At 40.0% G+C, this 8,876-nt stretch overlaps 1 long non-coding RNA gene across 1 annotated transcript; it reads right to left on the reverse strand.

Moving 5' to 3' along the window:
• Window positions 1-628: 628 nt before the first annotated feature.
• Window positions 629-8,633, reverse strand: LOC106949769 (uncharacterized). Its single transcript, XR_001425449.1, has 3 exons — window positions 8,387-8,633; window positions 8,203-8,282; window positions 629-2,234 (listed from the first exon to the last, which is right to left on the reverse strand). It is a non-coding gene; the product is annotated as an uncharacterized LOC106949769 (long non-coding RNA).
• Between the last annotated feature and the right edge of the window lie 243 nt (window positions 8,634-8,876).

An 8,876-nucleotide genomic window follows, 5' to 3' on the forward strand; every position in this document is an offset into this window, starting at 1 on the left:
CCATTGTTTGGCAGAAATCTTTTAATAAAATGCGATGTTATTACACTTATTATCAAGGGCAGTCCTAGCTTGTTTGGTGCCCTGGGCAAATTGCATCCAGTGCCCCCTTCCTGCTTTTCAACCGACCATAACACATCATTTAAATTTCATTTCATCAGCGCAGACACACTGAAAATTTATTTTAATATCTCATTTAACAAACGTGGAAGTGTGATGCAGCAGAGGTTTATCTGAAGCAGAGAATAAAGAAGCTGTGGTCGTTTTTACACTGCTGAAAGTGCAAGGAACTATATGCAATCTATATGATATTGGCAAATATTGGATATAACACCAGTATTATTATCAGCAATCATTAAATTTCCATATCAACGTCCCTATTTAATAGGCTATAAAATTGTTTCCAAGAAGTAGCCTAACGCAATAGAGTAATAAAAGCAAGGTAACATAACTTGTCAAGTGATTAACATAGCATTGAGAAAACAACACCTCTTCCAGCTAATGGCTATTTAACTCGGTCCAAACTACATCACAAGATCATTGCCTTTAGTAATTAGTTTTACTTTCTCACGTTTTAGTTTAGTTTCAGAAGAATTATAATCTAAAAAAATATACAATATATATTGCTAAACGCAAATAACAAAGCTCCTGCCGCCCCACATGAAAAGCCACCCTGGGCTACTGCCCATATCAGAAACCGCTACCGCTTATCTTATTAGTTCATTTATTTTGAAATCTCTAGAATCTGGCGAATGTGACATCATCAATGATTAGTTATTGGTTATTCAAGTGTCACTATGTAGTAATATTATAAAACAGAAATGCCAGGGCAACAACATGATTTAAAATTACCAGGCTCCACAAAAAATCTCAAGTTTCATTGTGTTCAGTCAATCCTAATGAGAATATAATACAATATTGAATAAAATAAAGGACAACCAAAACTGTCTTTATATATAGCTGCATTTTGCGCTTAAATGTGCGCAGAACTTTTTTGATATTTTGCTAATATTGAAAAAACACAATTTCGTAATTGCGGTGTGGCCATTAAATCAGAAACTTAGGTTAAAATAACACAGGAATAAGCTTGTTCACACAATAAGTCATTTAAAAATATGTTGCGCCATAATCCTCCTGCAACTTCCTGTCGCCTTTGTCGTTTCCACCAGTAGTAACATCCGGTTGTTGATGACCACATCACTCGTGTGATGCAAAAAATTTGTTTAAATTGCAAATACACTAATTTGGATACAGCCGAAAACCCATTTCATCTTATTGCCATGCTTCCATTAAGCAAATTTATTTTGTAATTTCAACTTGCTAAATTATATGGTGAATGGAAAGTCAGCTTATGACTAAACTCATGCTGTTAACATGAGTTTCATTAGAGGTTGAGGTTTGGGCTGTTTTCTTTGGAGCTGGGTGAGTTTTATGTTGTGTTTGGGCTTTAAACTGTCAGTCAGACCTGGCAACCTTGGCTCCTGATACTTTGCAGATACTTGTCGGTTCAGCAGGTCAGCCGAAGTCCTCCTGTGTCGGATTTCTGCAGAGGCAGAGGTAGACGTAAAAGAAGGGGATTCGGATGCCACGCTTAAGCTGACAAGTCAAGTTTGGACATATTTGGAGAGACGTTATGTGAGACGGCTGATGTTAGCGAGAGTTCAGGGGGAGTTTGAAGCAGCAGCTGTTGTCAGGAGTTTGTCCCTGAGGGGCAGTAATCAGCAGAGTCAACTGTCAATCACAGATCTGCACGGCCTCGTGGGCTTTTTCTCAGAAGCACGCCTCCTCCGTGCTCACACACAGCACACCTCCCCTTGATGACGCTCCTCAAGTGTTGCTGGATAGTGTTTCTATGGAAGCTGTCCACCCACACACACTCACACACACACACCCCCTCCCAACTGTTTGCAGGAAACACTCATCCTTCTCTGGAGATGTCGCTCGCGGCGGCCCATGCACTCATAAATCCTCAGCTCTTTTCTGGGAAATGAAGGGCTTGAAAGATACATGCATACACACTCACACTGGGAAAGGGTGGAAGGAGGGGTGCAAAAACACAAGTTACCAAGTATATCTCCGTCGCCATTCTGACATTGAGGAGGTCGGATTGAATGTCTGCCTTCTCCTGGAGGCAAATAGGGAGCATTTTCTGCACGGTGCGAGGATCTAAGGAAATGCGGTCTCCAAGCAGGCCTCAGCAATTGCCAAACATTACGGGAATGAAATGAGTTTGGCATCTGAGGACAAAGACAGACAAACATTTAATAGCAGCCGTTGCTGGTTTCAAATGTCCGTCAGTTCCTGTGCAGACAATGAAAGCCAGCTGTTCGTGCAGCTTTGAACTGCAGCTGTCTGCTGCTAGCATGTTGCTTAAATATGCTTCCTTGAATAGTCTAGGCTAGGTTTATGGGCTATGCAAAACATGTCTATTACATTTCTTGCACAAAATCATATGTATAAAATGTATTTAATAAGATTTCATTCTAGTCAGTTCTACCTATTTTGAGCTCCTTTCAGAGAGTGAAGAGTTTTAGGGCCTTTCGTCATTTTAAATCCAAATATATATATATATATATATATATATATATATATATATATCGTACATCTTTGAAAAGCATTAGTAGAGCCTCCCACACAACCAAGAATGCAGCAAGTGGTTTCTGGATTCTAAATGAACATCAAAACACTTGTCTTTTCCAGCAGCCATTGTACATGCAGCGGTAAAATCAGCTTACCAAAGTGATCAAATTCCTCTTTGGTTGTTAGGTGACAGGCTGATCATCTGGCAATGCGTTGGAGATTGGCAGATGATTTGTGGCATTACATTCGGAAGGTTTTTGAAACAGCTAATTTTCCACACCAAAAAATGTCTGGGTGAGGTTTTTTTTTAAGAACTTTGACTGTTTTTAGAAGATGTAGAGACCCAAATGGAGGTACAAAAACAGGCAAAGTGTGAATTAATCTGTGTGTGTTCAATCACTGGTTGTGTCTGCAGCCAATCAACCGTTGGAAGATTGTTGTGCAAAGCATTCAAATGTGAGCGGGTGGACTCAGGTCATAGAGACACATGAGTAGGTGGTGAGTCAGATGCTCCTGATTTAGAAACCCTCAAGCCAGAGGCAGCGATGAGTAGAGGTGGCAAAAATGGCTGCGACTCTGAGGCTACAGCGAGGTGTAGCGGTTTGAGGCTCAGAAAATTACAGATGGAGGATGAAGGACGGATCTTGGAAGGACGTAGAAAAAAAATTGTTTTTGATTGAGAACTGAGAGAGGAATTAGGAAAATAAATTAAATCAGTTCTCCTGTTCGTCATTAAATTACCCGTTGTGTCCTTTCCTCCCACAAATTCCTCTCTATCGGTCTCACGGCTGGATCCTTGGAGAACATCTCTTTCATCAACTCTGCTGCTTCTTTGATCATCCTACAGACGATGCGTCATCGAACCTGGGTTGATTTTCTCAAGCAGCACATCTCAGTTACTTAAAGGGAAGCTTATTAGCATATCACAAAGCGCAGACGTGACTCTGCAAATAAAAGAACACATTAAATCCCCCAATCCTTCAGTTATTCCTATAATGTAAGAGAGAGCAGGTACAACCGAGTCACACCTCAACTTGCACATCTGATTTTGCATTCAGGTTGGGAAATTAACATTTTAAGAGCTTTTACTCAAGTACTCCCACTTGTACTTTAAAAAAATGTCGCTGGGTTTTCGGTTGCTTGCACAAATGTTGAGAAGTGGCCTCACAATGCGTTTTAAAGTCATAGAACTCGTCATGTCACCATTTTGTACCTTTATTGTCATTTTGTTGAGTTTGACATCTGAGCCAAGTGGGATATTTGTACCAGCTTTGACAACTTGAAGTAATTTTTAATCATCGACTTAAAGTCCTCACTGATGTGCTGACACTTCCTTCGTCTTGTTCTGGTCTCGTCTTAAAGATTATTTTGTTATTAGACACTTAGATATTTTCTGTGTCTCTTCAGACCTGACATGTTTCGATGGCATATTTCCGTTTTCATCAGAGGTATCACAGCTGGAGCATCAAACATCAGCCTCTCATGAAGCATACCGTTGAAACATGTCAGGTGTGTCTGGAGAGACATAGAAAATAACTAAGTGTCTAAAGAATCTGTATTATATATAGACACAGTGAATTTCATTGATAGATTATAATCTTGTCAACTCTGATTGTTCAACAACTTCGAAACTGATCCATGGACGCCGGCGTCCATTATTACTTCCGTAAACTTTGTATTGCTGTGTGACGTCTATGTTTTTCTTTTGCACAGGCAGATCGCTTTGGGGTCAGAAACCGTTCACAAAGACGTTTGATTGCATGTAATTAGTAGTATAAGTGATTTTGTCAAAAAATCAAACTTGACAATCAAAACCTTAAGTTCCAATTAGGTGTAGAAAATGGGTTTCTTGAAACCTTGTTTGATATTTCAATAAAAGGACTTTAAACCGCAGATGCAGCAGTTTAGTGGTTTTAAAGTTGCCTTGATACCAGTAACTGGCCAATATGTACCCTCAACCTATCTTTAAAAATGTGATTTTAAGTGATTTAAATGAATATTTTGTACCAACAGCATAATTATTATAGTCTCTTATGCTTCTGTAAATCAGCTTCTCCAAATGAGGATCAGAACCACGTTTGATGTGCGTACGTTGTAAAATACATGTGGGAAAATATGTGATTGAATTAATTATAGATTCATTGGTAACACTTTATTTGAAGGGGGTTGAATAAGACTGACATGACACTGTCATAAACACATGTCATGAACATGAATAAGCCTTCATGAATATTTATGACTGTTGTCATAAAGCGTCATTCAGTAAATTATGACACTTTTAATACAAAGTTGACATTATTCAAAATGCCTTTGTTACGACAACTTGACATTAACCAAGAAATCATTACTGATATAAATTTGTTATAAAAGTATTACTGATTGCACTTTAAAAATTAGGTAACTTTATGTTATTAAAGATAAAGTTTAAACAGTAATGATTTATTGGTTAATGTCAAGTTGTCATAAAGACATTTTGAATAATGTCAACTTTGTATTAAAAGTGTCATAATTTACCGAATGACGCTTTATGACAACAGTTATAAATTGATGTTTATGACAGGTGTTATGTCATGTTTATGATGGTGTCATGACAGTCTTATTCAACCCCCTTCAAAGAAAGTGTTACCAATTCATTTTAATGAGTATAGTGGATATTTTTGTAGAGCATGTCTAAAATCTTCGAAAGAAAACAAAGTTTTGGATGTTGACATACCTAGCTAAAATGCTACCCGACATGCTAATGGCTGGTTTTTCCTGAAAGAAGGAAAGAGAAAAAGTAAAATAAATCAAAATTATAATTTAAATTATTTTAGGGTTAATATTATCATCTGACAGTTAATTGATACATTTTCTGCACAAAAAAGTTGAAAACAGTTGAGAGTTTTAAAGGTGTAGGTGTGCGCAACTTTAAGTTGACATTTGTTATCACTTTGACTGTATGTTAAATTTACCAGGGTGTATTTGCTAATTTATTGCGAGGGGACGCAAAACCTGTTTTGAGGGAATGCAATAAGCGCAATAGGAAAAGAAAAATCCCATGTCACCTTTATAGCTCCATATATTAATACTAACTATTAAAATGGGCAGTTGTCAGCGTTTTTAATGGGGCAAATTTCAAGCTATTTAAAGATGATTGTGATTCCTAACCTCCATAAATAATGGGAGTTTATGTGTTTATTTAATTTTTGCACTGCCATCGAGCGCTTTTGAGAGATTTTGTCGTGCTTCCTTGTGTTCTTCTTCAGCTCTATAAATGACTGTGCCACATAAAGAAAACAAACTGAGAAACAGTGGTTAACTATATGAGTATGAAGCAGAAGTAGGAAGAGAAAAATTGGGTACGAACTGGAAAATTAACCCAGAGATGTCAGGAGTGCCTCGTCAGCAGATCCTCAGCTGTACAAGACGAGACTCTTCAGTTATTCTGATTGCGCACACCGAGTCTCACGTTGCCAGAAAGATAATAACATCCTTTGCAAATAAGCATCACGCATTTGCCTGCAACATGATCTGCAAAACAACAAAGCGCATGTCGACGGCTGCCGCTGAGCTTTGACATTGAAGACGCCATTATGAGGCTGTGTTTTTGGGTAAAGATGAGTCAGCATTATTCTGCAGGTAGTTGACAGCAGGAAGGTTGTGGGTTTATCTTCACTTGTGCAAGTTTTGTGTGGAGAAGAGTTTCCCTGAATAATGGATCTGTTCATTGTTGCCGACTCTGCCTCTCTCTCTCTCTCCCTCTCCCTCCCTCTAGGTTTATGCATGCATGAGTAAAATTTTATGTCTGCTTGGGTGCTGCAGTGCAGTGCGGCGTAGAGCAGAGCGGGAGCCATTGACGAACACAAAGAATGTGTGAATATGTGCGTGCATGCGTCAGCCGCTGACTTTGTGTTCATTCCGCAGTAAATTGATCTGCCTGCTCACTAGACTGGATGGAAAAGGGCCCGAGGGTGAGCGGTGCATCAGCAGATGGGAGAGCCCGCTGTGTTGCCATCACACGGCATTCCTGCTCACTGGGCATGCTCAGAAAGCCACGCCCCACGCACCAGAAACCCCCATTCCTCCCAGGGCCTGTTTGAACCAGTCAGTCAGAGGTGGCAGTGGCTTTTACTTCTCTTTCTCTTTATTTTTTTTTCTTCCATTTGACCTTCAGAGTCAAGCAATGGGAACAGTAGGTTGACAGGAGAGGAAGGGAGGAGGGCTGTTTTTCTCAAAGCTCTTTGGGTGGCAGAGCTGATATGTCACTCATGATTTCCACTCTGTGCTTCACCTCCGTCACATGCACCGCAGTTACCCAACAGAGGAGATAACGCCTGTTTGATGATTAACGACCTGATAGAGAATCCTCCTGTTATCTCCTATGAGATCATACTTTACTATAGGCAAATGTTAAATAGGGAACATGTATCGTGTTTACTCAAACAGGCAAATAACGAGGAAGTGAAATCGTTTTAGTCACTTTATGCTGCGCTTACGTAATCTCTAAGCTGTTGAAATGTGACCAAAAAAAAAAGGGAATTCAAATCGCTTTAGCGGAAGTTTCACACAAACTGCACATTCAAAGGTGACATCCTACACTAAAAAAAAGGCGCAAATGTTAGCAGAAGGCTCGTTTTCGAAACTAACAGCTAGCATGTCACAAGTTCCCTGAGGTCATTCACAGTGTTATATTTACTCGCTTGATGTTTAGAGACTGGAACCCAGCTATGGTCGGGCCTTGCAAGAACATTCATCCCCTATAGCTTTTTCACATTCTGTCAGAATACAACCAAAGCATCTGTGGATTTCATTCCTGTTTTATGTGACAGCCTGCACACAGTGCAGCACGTAAATTATCAAGTATAAAGAGAAAAAAAGTATAAACCCAGCTGTTCTCTGAAGGCCTCAGAGTTTTGCTGGAGAACAGTAGAGAACAAATGGCTGCATGAAGACCAAGAAAAAAAGTTTAAAGCACAGTTAGGTGATAAAATGATATCCAAAAACATATTTCAAAGCATCGTTCAGTCCGTCCAAGAAGTAGAATATTAAATCAGAAAAGCAGTAAAGAGGCTAATTTTGGCAGGAGATGCACATGGGAAAGTCGATTAACAGGATAAGTATTTGTCATGGACTCCTCAAATTTTGCTTTTATGGGCAGGAGGCAGGTTGAAATATGACATTTCTGGCCACCCTGAGCACAGCGTCCTCAAGAAAAGCTTGAAGGTTAACGAGGTTAATCTTCCAGCGGGGACATCGACACAAAACTACAGCCACAGTTGCAATTGATTGGTTTACACCAAAGTGTATTTTAGTGTCAAAGTCCAGACCTAAATACAAGTTTGAATCTATGCCAAGTGATGAAAATTGTTGTTCACAGACATTCTGCATTCATTTTGAAAGTTTCAGCTTCTAGCAGAGACCCACCCAAACAACTCGCAGCTGTAACTGCACCACCAGTGTCGGTCTATCTAAGCTACATTAGATTTCATGGTTGTAATGTGACAAAATGGGAAATGGTTGCAGAGGGATGAATATTCTTGCAACACACTTTAAAACCACTGCAGGTAAACATCACAGTATGATTGCAGTTTATGGTTAGCATCATTTTGCGGCTTCTCGCCCTACTGTTGCTTCACACATCATCACCATTTTTCGGTGCACGCTGCCTGCTGACGATGCAGAGATCTGAATCACACACTGCATTCCTCCATGAGTCACACGGCACTCTGCAAACAAAAAGTCAGAGTTTTTTTTTCTCTCTCTGTCTCTCTCTCAAATCTAAGTCCTGCAAGCCTTCACACATTCTTTGTTTTGCCACCGCATTCTGCACTTTGTCTGTCTCTCCTCGTCGTCCGCTCTCTCCTCTGACTTGCACGACCGGCTTCCTGTTTGTGTCAGGCCGGCATCAAACCAATCAGCTGTGAAGGCTGTGATCCTCCTCGTAGCTATTTACTACCCTGCGGTCTGTTTTAAAAAAAGAATGGTAAGCAAGCTGCGCTTTGGTGCAGGCTGCTGAGTAAGCAGACATGTAGCACTCCAATCCGTCCACAGCTGACCGACCTACATGTACACGTCAACCGTTGTACTTTTTAAGAGGCGGCTAGTGTTTGTTTTTCAGTTTTTGAAACTTTTGCGAGTTAGTCATTTGTTATTTTTTTCACTTCTTGTGCTTCTCACAGCACAGCAGGATCTGCACGCTGACATTTTTTTTTTGTTGTTTGAAGGCTGGAATGTGCTGGTTTGAAGATAACAAAGCAGCATGGGGCGGTTGTGTGTAAACTTTGGATGAGGTCACGCTCCGCCAACACAGCACACTGTGA

Source organism: Poecilia latipinna, unplaced genomic scaffold, assembly GCF_001443285.1.
Source record: "Poecilia latipinna isolate Pla-1442-1.1 unplaced genomic scaffold, P_latipinna-1.0 Scaffold362, whole genome shotgun sequence".
NCBI classification, from domain to species: Eukaryota; Metazoa; Chordata; class Actinopteri; order Cyprinodontiformes; family Poeciliidae; genus Poecilia; species Poecilia latipinna.